We start from the raw sequence: 7,047 nt of genomic DNA, 5'->3' as shown, positions 1-7,047 counted from the left end.
TGCAGTCCCCTGCTGGCCCCTCATGGATATGTGCCAGAATAATTTTCTCAAAGAGCTTGCCCAGGATCGAGGTAAGACTAACTGGCCTATAGTTTCCCGGGTCCTCCTTCTTCTCCTTTTTGAAGATGGGAACCATGTTGGCCCTCTTCCAGTCCTCTGGCACCACACCAGAGCACCACGAGTGCTTGTAAAGGCATGCCGGGGTCCTGCAATGACCTCAGACAATTCCTTTAGTACTCTAGGGTGGAGATCGTCTGGACCGGCTGACTTGAATACATCCAGTCCCTCCAGAAGTTCCCTAACTAGTTACTCACTAACATGTTAGGTTGTTGCCATTCTCTGAGGGTTAGAAAAGTTGGTTTTGTCCATATTTTTCCTTTAAAAAAATCAGTTTTTATAATATATGGAGAGAAACTTAAAAATCTCTGAATGCTCTTATTAATGTATGGAGTCTCTCACGTCTTTTGAAATAAATTAACTTCATAGATGATAATGTTTACAAAGCTGAAGCAGTGCTGACGCTTAAGAATCCAAGTTCAGCTTATTTCATCCCCCAAAAAGCTGTAAACAGCCTAAAAAATTTCTACTTCTATTGAACACGTAATGGACAATACAGGGATAGACTGCAGATATTGACATATAAGCAATTAGCTCAAGAGAATGCCTAGCTGACCCCTGGTATGCCCTGGGAATGCAAGTAAGGAAGGCTTGCTTCCCAGGGAATATGATCCACAGCAGGGGAGAAGGTTGTTACACAGGCAGTAGGCTTGGAGTTTGTGTTATAGCCAGAGGGCTTAGTTCTTTGTTAGATGAAACTGGTGGTTTTGGTTTGGGACTATCAGGGATGGTATAGAGGTCCCAATAGTGTCTGGGGGCATGAAAGTGTGTTGAGCCCTGCCGGGGGCTAGGGCTTGAGACATAGACCAGGCTTGAGCCTTATAGTGTAATAGCCTATGGAAAGACAGTAGCCAACATGACTCATGCCAGGTAGGGCCAGGGGATCCAGCACCCAGGGCAGGGCTGAGATGGGGCCAGGGGCCCTAGACAGAGTTGAAGGAGGTTTATGGCCCAAGGTAGGGTGGAGACAGGGCCAGGGGGCCCAGGACTAAAGCAATTGAGACAAGAGCTGGAGCCTGGAAGCTAGGCCCACATTGGCAACGCATAGGGGATTCATGCAGGTGCATGTACACCCCCTGGAAGTGCCAGCCGTGAAACTGGAAGTGTGGACAGAAGTGTGCTTCCGGTTTCGCTGATCGGCTGCTGGGGAACCCCTCACCCCCAGTCGGCAATCGGCGCCCCCGTCAGTGATCAGCCGCTGAGGGCCACACCCCGCCCCCCGGCGGCAATCTGGTGCCCCCCAGACTTGGGAGGCACCAGTCGCCCATGCAGACCCTGCATAGTGGGCTGGGGATAGAAGGCCCAGCAAGAGAAAAGGGGTGGAAGTCAAGAAGGTTGAGACCCCAACAAGGCAGTTATTGTACTGTAGTACCTGTGATGCATGGGCACAGCTGTAGGGCTACTTGGAAGCTGCTTAAGGCTACAGGTGCCCTTGGGAGCACAGACAGGTTGCAGGGGGGGGTGCATTTAGCCCAAGAGGGCAGAACAGACCAGGAGGGTCTGGGAGGCACTTGCTGAGGAACTGGGGCTTGCTCTAGGACCCTTAGGTAGCCTCTCTTCTCTTCTGTTTCTTTGACCATGGGATGTTGTTCCAAGAAGGATTGCTAGGAAGAGACGGGGTCCACCTGACGAAGAGAGGGAAGACCATCTTTGAAGACTGGCTCACTAACCTAGTGAGGAGGGCTTTAAACTAGGTTTTCAGTGTGGTGGAGAACAAAACCCTGAAGTAAGTGGGGGAAACAGGAGACTTGGAGGAAGCAGAAGCAGGAGGGGGCAACAGAAGAAGCCTCATTCTTCCTGATAAATCAGGGCAAATGGCGAGTTACCTCCAGTTTCATAGTAGCTAGGGTCAGGAGGGACCTGAACAGATCATCTAGCCTGACCCCCTGCCACAGGCAGGAATGAATGTGGGGTTCACAAGACCCCAGACAGGTGATCATTCAACCTCCTCTTGAATTTGCCCAAGGTAGGGGCGAGGACCACTTCACTGGGAAGTTGGTTGTAGATTTTGGCTACCCTAACTGTAAAATATTGCCTTCTGATGTCTAACCTAAACCTATTCTGCATCAGCTCATTACCATTGTTCCTTGTCACCCCAGGTGATGTTGGGGAGAAAAAGGCTCTACCTATTTGCTGTTGATCTCTCCTGATGAGTTTATAGGCAGCCACCAGGTCCCCCCTCAGCCTCTTTTTGCTGAAGCTGAACAGGTTCAGGTCCCTAAATCTCTCCTCATAGGGCCTGCCCTGCTGCTCTCTCACCAAGTGGGTGGCCCTCCTCTGAACCCTCTCCAGGCTGGCCACATCCCTTTTGAAGTGAGGCACCCAGTACTGGACGCAGTACTCCAACTGTGGCCTGACCAAAGTCGGATAGAGGGGGAGGATCACCTTTCTGGACTGGCTTGAGATGCACCTTTGGATGCATGACAAGGTAGGGCTGGCCTGGCTGACTACGGTCTGGCTCATGTTCATCTTGGAGTCAATAATGACTCCAAGATCCCTTTCTGCCCCTGTGCTTTCAAGGAGGGAACTCCCCAGCCTGTATGTATGCTATGGATTCCTTCTCCCAAGATGCGGCACCCTGCATTTGTCTGTGTTGAACCCCATTCTATTCTCATCTGCCCACTTTTGTAGCCTGTCTAAATCTGTTTGTAGCCTCTCTCTCCCTTCAAGTGTGTCCACCTCGCCCCACATCTTGGTGTCATCAGCAAACTTGGACAGCGTGCTTTCCACCCCCTTGTCCAAGTCGCCGATGAAGATGTTAAACAGCGTGGGCTTGAAGACAGAGCCCTGGGGGACCCCACTGCTCACAACCGGTCCACCACTACTCCCTGGGTGCGCCCCATCAGCCAATTTTTTACCCATCCAACTGTGCAGGCATCAATGCCACAGTCACGTAATTTATTGATGAGGATAGGGTGAGAGACAGTGTCAAAGGCCTTCTTAAAGTCTAGAAAGACTACGTCCATGGTACACCATCATCCAAGGATTTAGTTACTTGGTCGTAAAAGGCAATCAGGTTGGTCAGGCAGGACCTGCCTTTGATAAACCCATGCTGATTGCTCCTGAGCGTGATGTCCCCTGCAGGCCCCCCACAGATGTGCTCCTTGATGATTCTTTCCAAGATCTTCCTGAGCACCAAGGTGAGGCTTACAGGCCTGTAGTTACTTGGGTCCTCCTTCCTCCCTTGTACAGTGTCTGTACACAAATGCGGGGAACATGGGGAAAAAAGCAGGAAGAACTGGAAGTCCTTGAACAGTCACAGAACTATGATGTGATTGGAATAATAGAGATTTAGCGGGATAGTTTACATGACTGGAGCACTGTCATGGATGGGTATATACTGTTTAGGAAGGACAGGCAGAGAAGAAGAAGAGGAGGAGTTGTGTTGTATATAAAAGCCATATGACTGCTCAGAGCTCCAGTATGAAACTGGAGATAGGCTTGTCAAAAGTCTCTGGGTTAAGGTTAGAGGGGAGAGCAACAAGGGTGATGTTGTGGTGGGTGTGTGCCCAGGAGGATGGGACAGATGAGGCTTTCTTCAGACAACTTGCAGAAGTTTTCAGATCACAGGCCCTGGTTCTCATGGGGGACTTCAATCACCCTGACATCTATTGGGAGGGCAATAGAACAGTGCACAGGAAATCCAGGAAGTTTTTGGAGAGTGTTGGAGACAACTTTGTGGTGCAAGTGCTGGAGAGACCAAGTGCTCTTGACCTACTACTCCCAAACGGAAGAATTGGTGGGGGGTGTAGAAGTGGCAAGTTGGGCAGCAGTGGTCATGAAATGATTTGAGTTCAGGTTTCTAACAAAAGGAAGAAAGGAGAACAGTAGAGTAAGGACCCTGGACTTCAGAAAAGCAGACTTTGACTTACTAAGGGAAGTGATGGACAGGATCCCCTGGGAAGCCAGTCTGAGGGGGAAAGGAGTCCAGGAGAGTTGGTTGTAGTTGAAAGAAACCTTACTGAGGGCGCAGAAACAAACCATCCTGATGTGCAGAAAGAATAGCAAATGTGGCAAATGACCAGCTTGGCTTAGCAAAGAACTCTTCAGTGAGCTTAAACACAAAAAGGAAGCTTACTAGAAGTGGAAGTTTGGACAAACAACCAGGGAGGAGTACAAGAGACTTGCTCAGGCATGCAGGGATGAAGGCAGGAAGGCCAAAGTGCAATTGGAGTTGCAGCTAGCAAGGGATGTGAAGGGTAACAACAGGGGTTTTTGCAAGTAACAAGAGGACAGTTAGGGAAAGTGTGGGTCCCTTACTGATTTTTTTTTTTTTTTTAAATTAAAATATATTTCTATATAGAGTTTTATTTGTGTGTGTGTGTGTGTGTGTGTGTGTGTGTATGTGTATGTATTATATCTATAAAACGCACATACACATCCTCTATTATAAGCTTTCCATCACAGACCTAAAACCACGTTAAGAAACCCGCACTTCCTGTTACAATAAATGCACCTACTCCCCTGTGCCTCTGTGCACCAACCCTCCACCCTCACTTACCCAAATCACAGTCCTTTAGTCCAAACCCCAATTTGGGGTTTACATTCTCAGTTCATTCACTGTCCTTGTCACTATTGATGTTGCTGTCACCTCTGCTCCTGCTAATCCTGTTGTAGTTCTTCTTGTTGTCTCCAGGTCCAGCTGCATCTCTGTCCTCTTTGTTCTCTCTGTCCACTTCCCCTCCCAGGGGGTCTTTGAACAACTCACACCAGGTGTCGCTTTTCCAGATTAAGTAGGCTATGTCTTCTCCATCCTCACTCACTGATTACTGAATGGGGGAGGCAACCTAGTGACGGATGATGAGGAAAAGGCTGAAGAGTTCAGTGCCTTTTTTACCTTGGTCTTCACAGGCAAGGTCAGCTCCTAAACTACTGCACCAGGTAGCGCAGTTTGGGGAGGAGTGAGCAGCCCTCAGTGGTGAAAGAAAAGGTTAGGGACTATTTAGAAAAGACTGACATGTACATGTCCATAGGACTGCATGCAGCGGATGCGAGGGTGCTTGAGGGAGTTGGCCAATGTGGTTGCTGGCCATTATTTTTGAAAACTCGTAGTGATTGGGGAGGTTTTTGGGAGATTGGAAAAGGGCAAAAATAGTGCCCATCCTTAAGAAAAGGAAGGAGGATCCAGGGAACTACAGACCAGTCAGCCTCAGAAAAATCATGGATCGAGTCCTCAGAGAATGCATTTCTGAGCACTTGGAGGAGAAGGTGATTAGGAACAGTCAGCATGGATTCACTCTGGATTACCACTCTGAAGCAATTAATACAAAAGCAGGGCTGGAAGGAACCTCAGGAGGTCATTTAGTCCCACCCCTTGTTCAAGGCAGGATCATTCCTAGAAGATAAGAGTGTGTCAAACCTATTCTTAAAACAACACAAACAACCCTGTCACACAGCTATCAGGTGTATTGTCTCAAAACATCAAGAATACCCTAACATGCTACAGGTAAAGCAGGAAGGTAAGGGCACTGTTCATGTCCTGCTGCCACAAGGTGACATAAAATACACTCAAGAGATCCAAGGAAGGACCATGCCCCCTGCTGCAGAGGAAGACAAAAACCCTACAGTCCATGCAAATCTGACTGTAAAACATACTGATCTGGTATACTATACATGATTTACTGGCAGACTTTTCTATGTCATTTATCACAGTCTGAGCTCCTAAAAATGCTAATGAAATGTAGGTTGACATCTTTGGAGGGACATTTTAGCCCCTTTTTACAACTGGGGAAAGTGGCGCATAGAGTAATTGGTTACAAAATTTGCTCAAAATCACAACTGTGGCAGTCAGGAACAGGATCGGGGAACCTAGAGTCCCTGAGACAGGGTAGGACTTTTTTTCTCCCTTTAGCTCCCCCTACTGATTAAAAGTAACACTGCCTCTTTTTGCTGCCTCTTCCTTTTACCATCCTTTTCAGCAGGGGTTCTCCACGATCCTCCTCCCTCATGAGTAGCTCAGGAATACTAGAATGCCTTTCATTATGGGCCGAGTTCAAGGCAGAAATGGGCAGATTCCCTGTCCTATAAATCAGGGAGAGAGTGTGGGAGTGATCTTGCCCTCACTGCCCAGCAAATGGAGGTTTAGACTTGTACTGTGAATGGGAAAACCCACAGAGGGACCAATTTGGGTCAGAATATGCATTCAAGATAAGATACTCTGACGCTATATATATTCAGAGTAAAGTCACTTCACTCTCCACCAAAATGCAGCTAGTGCTGCTGTGGAATGTGGCATCTATTCAATAGCACACAGGAACAGGACACACAAATGTAGTGCAGGAAGCAGATACTGAGCTAAAGGTTAAATTAGGCATATGAACTATGCACTGCTGCAAATACACTTGCAGCAGCTTGGTTGATGAGCTCCACATCAAATGCTTTACCACAAGCCTGACAGGACTTGATATGGATGCTGCATGTACTCAATCTGAAACGATGGATAGGTCACTGCTACTTTTGGACTTATCAGTGAGCCTTTAATGTGCTTACTCTGAAACAATCTAAAGCAGGGGTTTTCCACCTTTTTTTTAACAAGTGTACCCCTTCTGCCTCAAAGTTTCAGCTCATGTACCCCTTCATATTTTTGTCTTGTTTTTAAGCGGTGGGTGGGGAGCAGATTGAGGCCCCCATGGTGAGGGAGCGAGTGGAGCTGGGGCTGGGGCAGGCACTGCCCAGCTGGTGTGGAGTGTGGGATGGAGCCGTGAGAGCAGTTTGTCTGGGGGGGGTGTGGGGAGGTGGGGGTGGCTCCCACTGCTGCATGCAACCTGGCTGAGGCTGAGGAGACACGTGCTCCCCAGAGCTGTGCATGGGGTGGAGGCAGCTGCTGCTGCAGGCTGGACTCTGCACCCTGCTGCCTCTACCCCAAGAGCCATGCAATGCCATGTGTCTGCTGCCGCCGGACGCGCAGGGGATGGGGACAGGGACAGACAC

The sequence above is a fragment of the Gavialis gangeticus genome, unplaced genomic scaffold, assembly GCF_001723915.1.
Source record: "Gavialis gangeticus isolate Ggan-Ray unplaced genomic scaffold, GavGan_comp1, whole genome shotgun sequence".
Lineage (NCBI taxonomy): Eukaryota > Metazoa > Chordata > Crocodylia > Gavialidae > Gavialis > Gavialis gangeticus.
Note: the sequence above shows the minus strand (reverse complement) of the source record.